Source organism: Microtus oregoni, unplaced genomic scaffold (genome assembly GCF_018167655.1).
Source record: "Microtus oregoni isolate MIOR12 unplaced genomic scaffold, Mior012 000058F_ref0000040, whole genome shotgun sequence".
In the NCBI taxonomy this organism is placed as follows: Eukaryota; Metazoa; Chordata; class Mammalia; order Rodentia; family Cricetidae; genus Microtus; species Microtus oregoni.
In genome coordinates this window covers 7,089,815-7,105,852 of record NW_024543834.1, presented here as the reverse complement: position 1 = coordinate 7,105,852, position 16,038 = coordinate 7,089,815, and the positions used below count along the sequence as shown (strand labels likewise).

Below are 16,038 nucleotides of genomic sequence, written 5' to 3'. Positions count from 1 at the left end.
TGTACATGTTGCTTTTATTGGTTAATGAATAAAGAAACTGTCTTGGGCCTGAGCAGGGCAGAATAGAGGTAGGCGGGGAAAACTAAACTGAATGCTGGGAGAAAGAAGGCAGAGTCAGAGAGAAGTCATGTGACCCTGCCAGAGATAGATACTTGAGCTTTACCTGGTAAGCCACAGCTTCATGGTGATACACAGAATAATGGAGATGGGTTAATTTAAGATATGAGTTAGCCAGAAATACACTTGAGCTATTGTACAAACAGTATTACAAATAATATGGGTTTTGTGTGATTATTTCGGGGCTGAGCATCCAGGAACAAACAAGCACCCACACTCCCTACAACAACAGCTGGATCTCATGGAGCCATTTCCTCAACTGAGGCTCTTTCCTCTCTAAGAGCTCTAGCTTGTGTCCAGTTAGCATAAGACTAGCCGGCACATAACAGAGAGGTAGATGATAATGATAGATAGATAGATAGATAGATAGATAGATAGATAGATAGACAATAGATAAATAGACAGACAGACAGAGAGACGGATAGATAGATAGATAGATAGATAGATAGATAGATAGATAGACCTAGACCTTGTTACTTCTCTCATTGCTGAAATGAGTTTTCTGAACAAAGCTCCCTACAGAAAGAAGGGTTATTTTGCCTTACAGTGTGAGGAGAAGTCCATGATGATGGAGAAGACACAGTGGCTTGTGTGAGGGACAGAGAACTGAGTCCTCAGGCAGGAAGCAGAAGGTGGTGAATCTAGTGCTCAGCTCCCTTTCTCCTTGTCTTCAAGTTCAGGACCCCAGCCCACTGAATGGTGACACTCACAATTAAGGCAGGTCCTGCCACCTCAATTACCCTAATCTAGGTCATTCCTCAAGACATTCCCAGAGGCTTTGCTCATAGATCATGGTTCTCAACCCATGGGTCACGACCCCTTTCGGAGGTCGAACAACCCTGACACAGGGTCACTTAACATCATCAGAAAGCATGGGTATTCACATTATGATTCATAACAGTAGCCAAATTATAGTTGTACAGTAGCAATGGAAATAAATTTTATGGTTTGGGGGTCATCGCAACATGAGGAACTGTTTTAGAGGGTCACAGCATTAGAAGATTGAGAACTCAAATGTTAGATCTTGTCAAGTTGACAATATTAATCATCACAGATAGTAGATACATAGGTACACAGATAATTAACAGATCAATAATAAAAACCTTCTAATACAGATACACAGGTAGGTAACAGGTGATAGACAACAGGGACTATAATAGTACCTACAATCAAGCATGACTACATAGGCTAAAACAAACATCATATTGATATGAACATCTGGGGTTCTGTAAGTTCTACATCACAGTTTACTATGTTTATCCCTAAATACTACAAGAACCCTAAGCAACATCTAAATAAGAACTAGAGTCCTAAGAACCTAAGAGTTCCCTGCACTTACCTGATGCAGATCTGAAAGGCTCCAGGCATACATAGGAGAAGTCCCTGCAGACTAAGCCTGGGGAACAGCAGCGTGGGTCCTTAGGGACCCTGTTTTCTCAGTACATTCCAGGCATCCCTGGCTCCATTTCTGCAAAGAACCATTTTGAGCTTCATCCCGCTCCCGTTTAGCTCAGTGGGAGAGGCTAAGGTGACTTTTAAAATGTTGTGAAATAGGCCTTGAGCATCTCTTACCTCCTCTGGGGATCTACGGACAGATATAACAGGAACTGGTTCAGACCAACCAACACTAACATCACTTTTTTTTCCTTTTTCAAATGACTCCAGGACGCTCCTAAAATCAAAGAAGGTGACCCCACCTGGAATAAGCAGAAATCAGGCCCTCCAGAAAAAAATCAGAAATCACTTAGTTAATAGAGCATGTAACTAAGGCCATTCACCTGCCCGCCCAATGGCTTCACTGTAGGAAGGAACAGGAAATCACTCCATTGATAGAGCATGTAGCTAAATAAGCCCATAACCCCTGCCCACCCAAGGGCTATACTACAGCACAAACCAGAAGCTGAGAGCAGGAACTTCCAGGGAACCCCAGCTGTTACTATCCACCCAGATAACATCCAAATAAGGACAAACAACTGGGTCAAGAAAAGGCAGATAGGCAGCAAAATCTCCACTCAACCCTCTCCCAGAAGAGTAAAGGCTGTGGAAGGACGAGGGTGTGTGTGTGTGTGCGTGTGTGTGTGCGTGAGTGTGTATGTGAGTTTGTGTGTGCACTCATGCGAGTGTGTGTGCGTGAGTGTGTGTGTGTGTGTGTGCGTGAGTGTGTGTGTGTGTGTGTGTGCGTGAGTGTGTGTGTGTGTGTGTGCGTGAGTGTGCGTGTGAGTTTATGTGTGCACTCATGCGAGTGTGTGAGAGTGTGTGTATGTGTGTGAGTGTGCGTATATGTGTGTATGTGAGTGTGTGTGTGTGTGTGCGTGAGTGTGTGTGTGAGTGTGTGTGTGCACTCATGCGAGTGTGTGAGAGTGTGTGTATGTGTGTGAGTGTGCGTATATGTGTGTATGTGAGTGTGTGTGTGAGTGTGTGTGTGCACGCACGCAAGTGTGTGGGTGTGTGTGTGTGAGTGTGTGCGTGTGTAAGTGTATGTATCTGAGTGTGTGTGAGTGTGTGTGCGTGAGTGTGTGAGTGTATGTGTGTGAGTGTGTGTGTGTGTGTGTGTGTGTGTGTGTGTGTGTGATTTCAGCCATCAAGGAACAGAGGCCCCTTTCCAATGCCTCTCAGATCATACCAGAAGAAAAGTGAATGAAGTCATCATGTTCTCACTAATGCCCGTACCCTCTTGGCATGTAGCCAGAGGGTCTTCCCTGTACGTAAGTTAAAACGTGCCCATATCCTATATACACCTTCAGGGAAGAGAGTGAACTCACAGTTCAAACAAAACTGCTTCTGACTTATCTGCCCTCAGTACCCACAAGTCTACTTCATGGCCGCCCCCATTTGCAGCCCCAACAGACCATTTACCATTGCCAATGACACAAATATCCTCCCATTGGTTCCAAATTGTTGAACCAATTCCCTGTGACGGGAATCTCCTTTGTAGGTAAAGTTTGGGTTTGATTCCCAGCACCCACAAGGTGGCTCACAAACATCTACAACCCCAGTTCTAGGGAATCTGGCACTCTTCTCTGGCACACAAGTGCACATAGACACACATACAAGCGAATTAGACATCAAGTTTTAAATTTCATTAATGAAAAGAAATCAGCTGAAATGCCACCTCTTCCACGTGGTGTCACTGCTCCCTTCCCCTGACACACACAGATCCCAGACTTATCAGGTAGCCCTACAAATCCACCTCTGCGGAACCCCATTTCCCAGCAATATTGCTGACATTTCATGATATCTGTCTGATTCACAACAGACAAGTGGGAGAAGTCTGGGGAAGATATGACTAAAGTAATGTGCTACTTTAAAAGAAAAGAAGAAGCCGTGGGGGTGGGAGAGATGGCTCAGTCTGCAAAGTGCGTGCCTCTCAAGCAGAAGGACCAGTGTTCACAACAGAAAAAAATAACGACATCATATTGAATGAGGTAACTCAGACCCAGAAAGACAAATATCATATGTACTCACTCATAAGTGGTTTTTAGACATAAAGCACAAAAAAAATCTCAAATAATAAAATAGAAAAAGTGTATTAGGAAGAATTTTAAACAACTACTGCAAGGGATACATAGGACGGAGGAAGAAACAAAAGCACACTTAATACCGTTGGACCCTCAGTGACTCGACAGCTCATTCCCATCACTAGACTGTTTATTTATTGTCCATGAGTTACCACCAGGGGTGTCGCACAGTTTCACCTGCTTATCACCCCACTCCATAAGCTTTCTCCACTCAGACATGCTTGCACTGGATGCCTGGAAACTCAAGAGGGTTTTTAATCGAGTGGGATGCCTGAAAACTTGATTTTTTTTTAAATTTATGTTTTATAGGCATTATTTTGTCTAACTATTTTTACATTTTACAGGTATAACATTTACAAAATTATTTGATGAAATACAATCATTAAAAAAAAAGGACCAGGTTCAGATCCTAACACACATATAAAAAGCTGAGCATTGCAGTAAGCATCTGTAGTTACCACCCTAGGGAGGTAATGACAGGAGAATCCCTGGAACTCAGAAGCCAACAAGTCTAGCAGAATCAGTGAGTTTCAGGTTCAGCCAGAAAATCTGCCTCAAAATGCAAGGTGGAAAATACCGCCATCAATCTCTGGGTCCACATACGTACATAACAAACACACTCGAACACACATTCACACACACAAAAAAAAATAATAATAACAAAATTAAGATTCAAAAAAGAGCTTCCCTGGTCAAAGTGGAGCAGAATAGAGAAGGCTCCTCCCTAAGTGACTTCACACAAAACCACCTTTCCTGGGCTCCAGAAGTGTGTTAAGAAGTCAAAATTATTTTTTCTGCTGTGTAGTACTCCATTGTCTAAATGTACCACATTTTCCTTATCCATTCTTTGGTCAAGGGGCATTTAGGTTGTTTCCAGTCTCTGGCGATGACAAAGCTGCTATGAACATAGTCGAGCACATGTCCTTGTGGCACGATTGAGCATCCTTTGGATATATACCCAAAAGTGGTATGACTGGGTCTTGAGGAAGGTTGTTTCCTAATTTTCTAAAAAATTGCCACACTGACATCCAAAGGGGCTCTACCAGCTTGCATTCCCACGAGCAATGCAGGAGTGTTCCCCTTTATCCCACAATCTCTCCAGCATAAGTTGTCATCAGTGTTTTTGGTCTTGACCATTTTTAGAGCTGTAAGATGGAATCTTGAATTTTTCAGGAAAATGGATGGAGCTAGAAAACATCATTTTGAGTGAGGTAACCCAGACTCAGAAAGACAATTATCATATGTACTCACTCATAAGTGGTTTTTAAACATAAAGCAAAGAAAACCAGCCCACAAACCATAATTTCAGAGAACCTAGACAATGGAGGACCCTAAGAGAGACATACCTAGATATAATCTACATGGGAAGTAGAAAAATACAAGATCTCCTGAATACATTGGGAGCATGGGGACCTTGGGAGGGGGTTGAAGGGGAAGGGAGAGGCAGGGAGGGGAGCAGAGAAAAATGTAGAGCTCAATAAAAATCAATTTAAAAAAAACTGCCAGAAAAAAAAGTCAAAATTAGGCCCGCACACTTTCTGCTGCTATAAAACACCTGAGACTGAGTCATTTTATAAAGGATGGGTGTTTCTTTCGCTCATAGTTCTGGCTGGGACGTTCAAGAGCACAGTGCAACATCTGACGAAGCCCTCTGTCTACATGACAGCCCACCAGGAGTTGCACAGAGTGAACCAGTGTGCAAAGTCATTACTTTCTTTCTCTGCACCAATGCCGTCACAGGGATTCCATCCACATGACTTCATCTTATCTTATGCCCTTCCAAAGATACCCACACCCCCAAATCCCCTCCACATGAGAATGCCAGTCAGCTTTGCCACACTGTTAATATCATCACAATTACAATTTTGCAAGACGGGAATTTTGAGAGTCATATGCAAACCATCATAGAAGTTCCTGTTTCTCCATACCCAGTCTGAGCCCTGACATGTTATGGCATTTCCAGAGGGTTTCAGAAAAATGTTTATTGCTGCTAAACGAAAACAGAGCATGTTTGCCAAACCATAAATCCTCGGTATATTTACAACAAAATTCTCAGAGGGCCAAGTGTCTTTTGCTGCAGCGAGTTGCCACGGTGACTACTCCGTGCAGTGAAAAACAAGTTTTACTTAACTTCTTAAAAGATACGGTAAAATTAATACGATGGTTTGTGTGGTATCCACACCATTATAAAAAGAAACGAGGAGGAAATGTGTTTATGCTTCAAAACATCCACATCCAGGTAGGTGTTGCAAACCATCCTGGAAGGATACTTTTAATGCTTTGCCCAGTCTGCTACAACTAACTCTACACTTTATGAATATGAAAAAATTATAAAATAATGAGATCCCCAGGCAGTGTAAGTTAAGAAAAAATTCTTTTAATTTGACTTATTAAAATGAATTCTCATACCTCCTCTCTGCCAACTCATTTCCGATATGCATCTATCCCTCTCTGGGTTTCCCAGCTCTTGATATGAGGAAGGAAGAGACAGTAGAGAGCTAGAAGGCAAAACCAATCTGCAGAGTGCTGTGCTCGCCAGCCGGCAGGGACACTGGTGGCTCAAGGCCTAAGCACTTCCTGCCCGTACCACCATAATGCAAGAAAATCTTCACCACACAGGAAACAGAAATGCATGCTGAACAAACAAAAGCAGGTGCCGCAGAGTAAAATGTGGTGGCTTTCTTAACCTGATTTGCACAGAGGTTCCCATCTGTGTGCTTCCTACTTCAAATACGTAGGAAAATTCACAACGGCTCTGCACTCACCCACTGGAGTCATTCCTAAAGAAGTTCCCGGGGGGACGGGGTGGTCAAAGCAATGTTCACGAGACCAATCTGGATAAAATGGTGCAATGCTCTCTGAGGTTGTCTACTTGTGTCAAATCAGCTCACCAGTTGACAACCGTGAGCACTGCTGTCTCCTTTGTTGTGTTTGTGGGTTCGGGTCTACAGCATGAGTGCACAACCCTCTTCCGGTGGTTCCCATGAGAACTGTCGCCCATAGGCTCGGGTGTTAGAACACTTGGTAAACAGTTGGTGGCACTGTTTGAAGAAGCTGTACAGCCTTGCTAAAAGAAGTACATTACTGGGAGTGGGCTTTAAGATTTCATAGTCTCTCCCCACTTCCAATTCACTCTCTTTGCATTACGTTTATGGTAGTAAGTGTGATCTGTTAGCTTCGTGCTCCACCTGCCTGCATTCATGGTTTCCCCCACTCTCATGGACGCCCCCTCTGGAACCATAAGCTGTAGTAGGAGCTGCAGGCTGTGTTCCTGCTGCCCGGCTCCCAGCCACCGGCTAGCTTTACCCAAAATAACAACACACAAACTGTATTCATATAAACACTGCTTGGCCCTTTTCTATTAATGTGTGTAGCACCACGAGGTGGTGACTTATCTTGCCTAACCCATATTTAGTAATCTGTGTAGCACCAGTCTTACAGGGAAAGATTCAGCATGTCTGACCTGGTGGCTTGCTTCATCGCGTCTGCCCCAAAGAGCAGAGGCATAGCGTCTGAGCTCACTTCCTCTTCCTCCCAGCATTCTGTTCTGTTTACTCCACCCACCTATGTTCTAACCTATCAGGCCAAGCAGTTTCTTTATTAACCAATGACCTTCCTCCATCAATAAGCCAAATAAACTCTTCCTTCTGTAAGTTGCTCTTGATCATGGTGTTATATCACAGCAGAAGAAAAGCAACTGATACTTTGTCTTACAAGATAAAGTTACTTCCTCCTTTTTATACTACATAGTACCCTAGGCCCAGAGCGGAGGATTATTTGCTGAACAAAGCTGGGCCCCATTATCTAATGCTTGCCTGAAAATGGGTTCTGAGCTGTTCCCAAGGAACAGACAAAAGCTAAATATGTACTCCAGTGCTCTTAACTCTTTCAATAAAAATGGCTGATAATGTCAGGCCATGGTGGCATATGCCTTTAATCCCAGCACTCACACTCAGAAGGCAGAGACAGGCGGAGCGCTGTGAGTTTGAGGCCAGAACCTAATCTATAAAGCGAGTTCCAGGACAATCAGAGCTGTAACATAGAGAAACCCTGTCTAAAAAAAAAAAAAAAAAAAAAAAAGATTGACAAAATGCATTGGTCCCACTAACATTTAATGAAACTGTGCACAGCATCCTTTTATCCTCTTCATTTTACCATCCCATAGGAAAGGAACTAGCATATGAGACAATATGTGGAACACCTTCCAGAATGTAAGTCTAGAAGAGCTAGGAAAAACTCAGTGTTCATCACCAAAAAGACACAGCACCACACTGGCATTCACTCTCAAACCAACACAAGATGTCTGTGAGCCTGCTTTAAGGGCAAAGTTCTCAAAGCACAGAAAGGAAGTTTCATGATGCTACTACTTTCCCATCTTAAGATACTCCCTTTCCACAAAGAAAAACACTGTAATCTTGTCTAGCAACTGTTCTTAGAGTATTAAAGATTTTTTACCTTTATATTGTACATGCCCTACAAGTTTCAGAAGATGGTAACAAAGGATAATGGGATTTGAGGAGACAGTAAGAGGATATGGAGGTGATTGGTGACTTTTAATGGTTTTGGCAAAGACAGGGGTAAGCTAATAGACATGGATGGTGGATGGATGGATGGATGGATGGATGAGGGATAGAGGATGGATGGATGGATGGATGAAGGTTGGGGGAATGGATAGATGAATAAATAGATGGGTGATAGATGATGGATGGATGGATGGATGGATGGATGTATGGATGGATGGATGGAAGTTTGGGATGGATGGATGGATGGATGGATGGATGGATGGATGGATGATAGGGGATAGATGGATGGACCAATGGATGGATGGATGAAGGTTGGGGATGGATGGATGAATAGATGGGTGATAGATGATGGATGGATGGATGGATGGATGGATGGATGTTGGGGGATGGGTGGATGGATGGATGGATGAAGGTTGGGGATGGATGGATGAATAGATGGGTGATAGATGATGGATGGATGGATGGATGGATGGATGGATGTTGGGGGATGGGTGGATGGATGGATGGATGAAGGTTGGGGATGGATGGATGAATAGATGGGTGATAGATGATGGATGGATGGATGGATGGATGGATGAGGTTGGGGGATGGGTGGATGGATGGATGGATGAAGGTTGGGGATGGATGGATGAATAGATGGGTGATAGATGATGGATGGATGGATGGATGGATGGATGGAGGTTGGGGTGGATGGATGGATGGACGGACGGACGAAGGCTGGGGGATGGATGAATAGATGGGTGATAGATGATGGATGGATGGATGATGAGTGATAGATGATGGATGACGGATGGATGTGTGGGTAGATTGATATATAGATAGATAATTGATAGATGATTAAAAATAGATATATTATTGATATATACATGGAAGATAGGTAAGAGATGATAGATGGGTAGATAGAGTCACAAATATGTAAAAATGAGTAGATTAGTAGATATATTTCAGATAGATAAATGGAAGGACAGATGCTAGGTATTTGCCAGAATGATGGTATGTGACAGCTAGACAGACAGACAGAAAGATAAATAGACAGGTCAAAATGAGAGAGATGATAGATGATAAATTGACGCTATTTTATGTGGCATCTTCTTTTATACTTTTGTCCCAGAAGAAATAAATTTTTAAAAAAAAACAAAGAGGCTCAACCCCAGAACCCAGTCTTACAGCTGTTAATTAGCCAGGTAAAATCTAATTGCCAAGGTGGTCAGAAGGGACCGTTGTTCGTGAACATAGGCTAGTGCCACATCCCTGCTACAAATCCATTCCTGTCTTCCTCCTGCCCTCTGGATAAGCCATAACACCTTGAACTTGGCTTAGAGGCCACAGCATGATCTAGCTGCTGCCCCACTCCCCAGGCTCCTCCCAGAAATTCTTCTACAACCTTCTCCCAATGCTTCCCACTCAATTCTCAGCTTGGGATTCTCTTGCTCCAATCCTTCCTAAATGAATTCCTATTCATCCCTTAGAATAAAATGTCTTCTCTTCAGTGATCTCAAGCAGTCCCCACACTTATAAAACTGACATCATAAAAACCCACAAGACAACCACTGCCTGGTGTGTGTTATTTATTGACCTCAAAGACCAGAATGTGGAAACCTGCTTGCCAGACCCGAGCACAACCCGAATGCACAAACCACAGCCTTTAACCACAAAGTCTCCCATTTCTTTGGCCAATTATCATTTTTACCTCAAATAAATCATAGGGAATGCTTTTATGTTTACCTTGGCACATGAATCAGAGTTTTAGGAAGCCAGACTTTTCCATAGCAGAAGAAAAGGAAAAAAGATGCAAGCAGCCAGATGCATTCGGCTGGCTACTTTATATCTGCAAACACTACTTGTTGGTTTGTGTCTTCTTGACCAAAAATAAAAAAGTCCCAACACACTGGACATGGAGGCTCACATTAATCCCAGGCAGAGGTGGGTGTATCTCTGAGTTTAAAGCTAGCCTGGCTTACATATCAATTTCCAGGATAGCCAGGGCTGCATGGAGAAACTTGCTGAAGAAAACAGAAGAAGAAGGATGAAAAACAGGAGGAAGAGCAAGAAGGAAGAGGTAGATGACACAGCAAATGGATGGAATGGTTCTTTGTATCTATTTCAATTCTATGGCACTAGCTCGCTCTCACTACCTATAACCTTAAATGGATCACTGAGAGCCCTGTCTTTAAGGAACAGCAAGATAATGGTGACAGTCATGATTGACCTTCAGGTCAGCACATTTTGTTAACCCTGATGTGATGGTTAGTTTATATATGTCAACTTGACTGGGTTACTGGGTACCCAGAAATTTAGTCAAACAGTTTTGTCAGCATTTCCATGGGGGTTTTGATTGAGATTAACATTCAGACGAGCAGCAAATTGCCATCCACTGTGTGCTGGCCTCATCAAATAGCTTAATGTCTGTCTCTCCCTGTGCACGTGCACGCACACACCTGCCTTTTCGTCTCTGTATCTGTCACCTTTACCACGGGATACCCAGATCCTAGCAAAGTATACATCACCAACCAGGTACTCAAATTCTTGTAGATCAGAGATCTGACCACATACAATAATGATTAGTTTTAATGAGCGTCCAATAGATGATCTGTTAATGGTAAACAGGACATTTCATTCATTTGGAAGGTCCCCAAGCTCACTGAAGTCAGCTGCTATAAACACGGATTGCTTAATTGTAGCACTGTTGGCTAAAAGCAAGCAGACCATAAGCCTTTATCATTCAACACTTGTGCAATTAAAGGCAATATTTCTCCAGTATCTCTTCCAAGAAAACCGTGGTCTAAGACTGTGCAGGATTCCAAAGAAAGTGAAGCAACCCCCATCCCAAACAAAGAAGAAAAATCTTTACAATCGAGGCTAGTAACTATTTTTAGGTTATTAAAGATTACTTTTATAATGTGCTCATCCTGCAAAGTTTCAAAAGGTAGTGAAGAGTAAGCAGGCGGGAGTTCCCAGTCAGCTTTTGTGTAGCCTTACACATTCTGAGCATTTTACAGTGCTCATCCTAACTCTTATTCCAGCACTGCTTCCTATAATAGCAGATCCTTGAAAAAGGAAAATAAACAAACAAACAAACACATTCTCTTGGTCCTCTCCTATTTATTATTCCCCTCCCATTGTCCCCACTCAGCACCAGACCAAGGTCGGAATGCAAAAATCAGCTTTCTGGGCTGCTCATCTGGTGGAATACTCGCCTAGCATAGGCAAAATCTGGGTTTCCTTCCCCAGCTCTTCATAAGTAGGGCATAATAGTAGATGCTTCTCATCCCAGCACTCGGGAGATGGAGACAGGAAGTCCATGAGTTTCAAGCTATGGGTCAGCTACATAATAGGTGTGAGGTCAACTTGAGATACTTAAGACCCTGACTCAAAATTGAGAGGAAAGTAAAAGTGGGGGAGAAAAGTTGACTTCAGAATAAAATCCACCTCTAAGGACTCTCAATTGGAAATGAGAAAAAAGTGGGGTAGAAAGGTACAGGGGGAGGAGACATTTGGCTATGTCCATGTGCAAGCCTTGTCCCCTCGATCCTACCATCTCTACCCTGTTGTGATTTATCATAATCAAGATGTCCTGAGGACTGCGATGAGACAAGCCTGTGGAAAGATCCTTCGAACACTAAGTTAAGGAATGTGGCTGTCACCGTGACTCTAACCAGGTATTACGCAGTTAGCATCCTGAGCCATGCGCATATTTACCTTGAGTCTTCAAATCCACAAAGATCACATCTCGGATGCCACCTGCCCTCCATGCCTGAGGCTCTGAATTTAATGAATTTGATTCAGAGATAAAGTAGTCTATGGTTTTTTTTTTTCCTAGGTTTCTCATATATTAACTGGAAACAATGGTAATGTTTGCCTAGATGGTGATTTTTAGGTCCTGTTTACCTTCCATTCAAATGGGGCAGTCAGTAGTTGAGAAGCGACTCGGAAAGACAAGAGCTTTTAAATTTCGATCAGCATGGTTCCTCTTAAGGTTAAGACACAGAACGTGAAGTCACTTGATAACCACAGACCTCCTCTGCCGGTCAGCCCACCAGACTCAGTGTGAGATCCCACTGAGGGAAGCCTCGGGACTGGACACACAGCGCAGAGCCTCCCCGTGGCTCTCCAGGAAGGCTGCTGCGGACAGACTTCCAGCTTTACATCTCCCTAGCTGGGTGGCTCTGTCTCTCATTCTCCTCATGTAAAACAGAGCAACGACAGAAGCTGACCTCCTGTGGCTATCCTTGGGAATGAAAGGAGTTACTACGCGTAAAAAGCCTTGGTAACAATATTAGCAATCTAAATCTTCGGAGCTAACCGGAAAGGACAAGTGACCCCCATCAAGGAGCCACAAAGAAGCCTTCACCAGGGTTGGTCGTCCATTCTCTCTGACTCCTTATACATATTTCACACAAGAGGGCTCGGGACATAGCCCAGTTGGTAGAGTGCTTGCCCAGCACCATATAAACCAGGCATGGTAGCAAGCATCCGGAATTCCAGTATTCACAGGCCAGTCATAAGTTCAAGGTCATCTTTGACTATATAATGAGTTTGAGACTAACCTGGACTGCAGGAGACCCTGCCTCAAACTTTTAACAGGGATATGTCGCACTAGAGACACGCTAAGGCTCCACCTTCCCAGTGCCTGAGAAGCAAGAATAATAAATAACATGACCCATCTTCCTCTCTGCCTGAACCTATCCTAGACAGCTAGTGATCGGTTCCCTCCTAGTGAAACCTCAGGCCACCATCTGGCTGGCCTCTATCAGACTCCAAAAACACCTAGAGGACTGCCATGCACTGCAAGATCCCACATAAAGACTGCAGAAAAACAAAGCACACAAGTCCTCCAACTTCACATGAGACAATCCCCAGCAAAGCACTTAGCAGAGTATCAGGCAGCCAATAAATGTTATCTATTTCAAATGTTACCTATTTTAAAAGGAAGAGGAGGAAAGCCCTGGGTTACCTGCTCTCCCCAAGCTAACACACATCCCAACACCACATACCACACACCCGAGAGCAGACTGGAGTCTGTAGAAGAGAGAGAAGCCATGCTTTTTCTGTAGAGGGTTACTTCCTCTACAAGGAAGACTTCCTCAGACAGAAGACCAGGAATCTCCTTATCTCCCCTTCCCAAGAAGAAAAGGGGGAGAAAAGAGAAGACCCTTAGTTGTGCCTTTGCTGGCAAACCCATATGTGAGAGTTACTTTTAACTGTCAATTTGTCACAGTCTAGAATGACCTGGAAGAAGGACCTCTGAAAATGTCTGTGAAAGACTGTCTCAGTTAGAGTCATGGATGTGGGATGACCTGTCCACTGTGGGCAGCATCATTCCCTGGCTTGGGGTCCTGCACTGAATGAGAAACCAAAAAGCTAGCAGAGCCCGGGTAGATGTGTCCCTCTTTGTGCTTGACGCTAAATATAAGGAGACAAGTTCTCTCTGTCGCAGGCTGCTGTGCCTTCTCTGCCACAATGAGCTAGAGCTATAAGCCATATACACTGTCAAGCTGAGTCACATATCAGAGTATCAGAAAAGCCCAGAATTTTAACAGTGCTGAACAAATTCAAGACAGCTTCGGACTTTCCAGCTTATTCTCCTAGGTAAACCGCACACCTAGGCTGCCTTCACTCATGGCTGAGTTTAGGCAGTGTCGGCTCCCACACAAAATCCCGTTAATTTCCTTAGCATGATCACACAACAGGCTTTAGATGCAGAGATCTTAATCACTTCAGTACACCCTTGTCTCCATCCTAACCCTGACAACTTCTGGTCCTGAAACGACAAACAGTGTAAGAGGAGAAGCAAGGAAGGCAACTGTGAGGCCGGACTAACTGGGGCGTCCGTCACTGGGGCTGGCCGCGTGCACTCTGAATGAATCGGCCTCGTGAAAGAGCTCGGGACCCGGGGACATAGTTCAAGTCCAGAATCGGCAGATATTCTTGCAAACCAGTATCTTTAGCAGGAGGCAAAGAGGAGGGGGCAAATGCTTGCTTCCTGCTTACCTGGACAGGTATTTGCAAGGTCTAGAGGAGTAACCCACAGTCCTAACCCGACGGTTATGCAAATAGTCTAAGCAAATAAATGCAAAGGGTGGGAAGGTTTCTCTCCAGATTCCCTCCTCACCTGCCTCTCTGCCTTCAGTAGACAAAGCGAAAGAGAAAACTCAACAGCTTGGAAGAACCACAAACCCACTCTCCCAATTAAGACCAGAAGGAACACCTCCGTCTTTCTCCTTAAACACCAGGGCCCCTCAAGTCACTCTTACGGGTGGAGGGAGTTCTTGGCCGAATTCCGTCTTTGCCAAAGGCCGCTCAAATTGAGCTATCGCCTTGGATGAGACAGGTGTGTACGGAAGGGGAAACCAAGGACGCAAAGGGTGCTCCTATCCCAAATCAGACAAGAAGGATGGGGTGGGGAATAGAGGGGCACAAGGGGACATAAGCTCTGCAATGCGAAAGGCGTCCCAGCCAGGCTCGCCGCGGCCCCTGCCGGCAGGTCTGACTAGTTCCAGGCACCTCTTGAGGTCTGATAGGAGCCACCAGCAAAGATGAAAGAAATTAGAGTTCCTGACCCTGATGGCCCACCTCGCGCCACAACTGCGGATTCAATTGCGGGAACTGTGGAGACCATTCCATAAGAGCCCAGTGACCCCCAAGCCGCCCCGCCTGGAGCGCACTGACTGTTACCGGGCACAGCTCTGCACTAGGGCAAGAGCCCTGGGTACGCTCTCGCCTGCAACTGTCGTGGGGCGCCTTGTAACACTGCAGGGCAGAGGGGAGGGGGAGAGATGGCAGAGAAGGCGGAGCGGGAGGCCCGGGAAACACTAACATTTGCCAGGAAAGCGCCTCCTCCCGAGAAAGGAAAGGAAGGGCTTCCCGGCTTAGGAAACGCCCCGGGGATGCCCCCCACGCGAGGTGCCGCCTTTCCTTGGCTCACCCATCCTCTACCCTCCAGTCGGTCCTGCACTTCACCTCCTACCTCAAAAGCCGATCCTAGCGCCCTTTCTCGGGCGTCCAAAGAGACCCACACTCGGTTTGGGCAATCTGCAGCTTGCGCAACAGGCAGAGTCAGGTTCCAGCGACGGCAGACTCCCGGCTCCCGGACTGGAGGATGGGGAGGAAGACGCTAGCCAGGCGCCCAGCAGGATGCAAAGTCCCTAGTCAACAATGACCTGTGAGGTCGTGCACCCGCCACCTGAGCCACCAGGGACTGGAGCAGCAAAAGATAGGGAAAGGTACAATAAAGTTGAGGGGTCGCATGGAAAAGTGACACGGACGCACGGGGAGGTGGGAACCCGAGCAGGTACCTGCAGGAGTCTGGAGTCCTGGCGCGTCTGGCTGGCTGGGCTCTGCGACGCCGCCTGCCCGCGCTGCAGGGATCCGGCCTCTCCGCGCGGCCCCGCGCCCGCCGCCGCGGCGGCAGGAGAGCGGGTTAGCCCGCGCGGGTCGCTGAGTCCACGGATCCCGCCCGGCGGGAGCTGGGTGCGTAGAGAGGCGGGAGGGACCGGGCGGGACCGGGCGGGGCCAGCCTCTCAGGCAACGCCCCGCTGCTCTGTGCTCCTCCCGCCGCCTGGCGTCCAGCTCTCAGCCAGGGTTCCCCCGGCCCGAGGCGCGGTGCGGCGCTCGCGCACACGGACAAATTTGGATTGAGGGGGTCCCACTACGAGCCCCATGCACCGATGGTTGGACCCAGACACAGCAGTGAGAGACTAGCACGGCGATTCAGCCCCAAATGCAGAGTCACCTCGCGAGTGTCCCGCCCTGCCCCAGAGGGAGGTCAAGGTCACGTCCCACGCCACCCACCTTGCGCGCGCCTGAGAGAACCGCAGTCCAGCTGAAGAATAATAACCTCTCCCATGGCAGGAACAAAATGCCTCTCGAAAGTCGTAGCC

At 45.8% G+C, this 16,038-nt stretch overlaps 1 protein-coding gene across 4 annotated transcripts in view; it reads right to left on the bottom strand.

Moving 5' to 3' along the window:
* Kcns3 (potassium voltage-gated channel modifier subfamily S member 3) overlaps positions 1-15,787 on the bottom strand; it is a 44,654-nt gene extending 28,867 nt beyond the window's left edge. For 2 of the 4 annotated variants that reach the window (XM_041639393.1, XM_041639394.1), the window contains exon 1: positions 15,454-15,787. The gene's annotated coding sequence lies outside the window, so the exon portion shown is untranslated. Of the gene's footprint in view, positions 1-14,731; positions 14,799-15,125; positions 15,328-15,453 lie in introns of those variants that run through there. The other 2 variants (XM_041639395.1, XM_041639396.1) reach the window with 2 other exon arrangements.
* Positions 15,788-16,038: the final 251 nt, after the last annotated feature.